The 330-nt window shown below is 39.7% G+C and overlaps 1 non-coding gene across 1 annotated transcript; it reads left to right on the top strand.

Annotated features, from left to right (window-relative positions):
• On the top strand, positions 1-72 carry TRNAP-AGG (transfer RNA proline (anticodon AGG)). The gene has a single exon. It is a non-coding gene; the product is annotated as a tRNA-Pro (tRNA).
• Positions 73-330: the final 258 nt, after the last annotated feature.

Below are 330 nucleotides of genomic sequence, written 5' to 3'. Positions count from 1 at the left end.
GGCTCGTTGGTCTAGGGGTATGATTCTCGCTTAGGGTGCGAGAGGTCCCGGGTTCAAATCCCGGACGAGCCCTTTTTGAAACGGCAATACAAATAAATAAATGAATAAAATGCTGTAATCCCATTCAGATTTTGAAACAACCTTACATAAACACAGCTGTTTTACAGAACTTTTCCTCCCCACTTAAGGATCTACATTTTATATTTTGTATTATCATTTTCTTTTAAAATTTGCAAGTTTGGGGACAGCTTGACAGGAAGCGCATTCAGCATTCATCCCACTTATTTGGATAGATTCAAGTGTGGATTCAGCTGGTTCAGATTGGTTCAC

The sequence above is a fragment of the Thamnophis sirtalis genome, unplaced genomic scaffold (assembly GCF_051295495.1).
Source record: "Thamnophis sirtalis isolate CommonGarterSnake01/CBP01778 unplaced genomic scaffold, rThaSir2_p1.2 scaffold_4, whole genome shotgun sequence".
Taxonomy (NCBI): Eukaryota; Metazoa; Chordata; class Lepidosauria; order Squamata; family Natricidae; genus Thamnophis; species Thamnophis sirtalis.
Note: the sequence above shows the minus strand (reverse complement) of the source record. Positions and strands in the feature narration are given on the sequence as shown.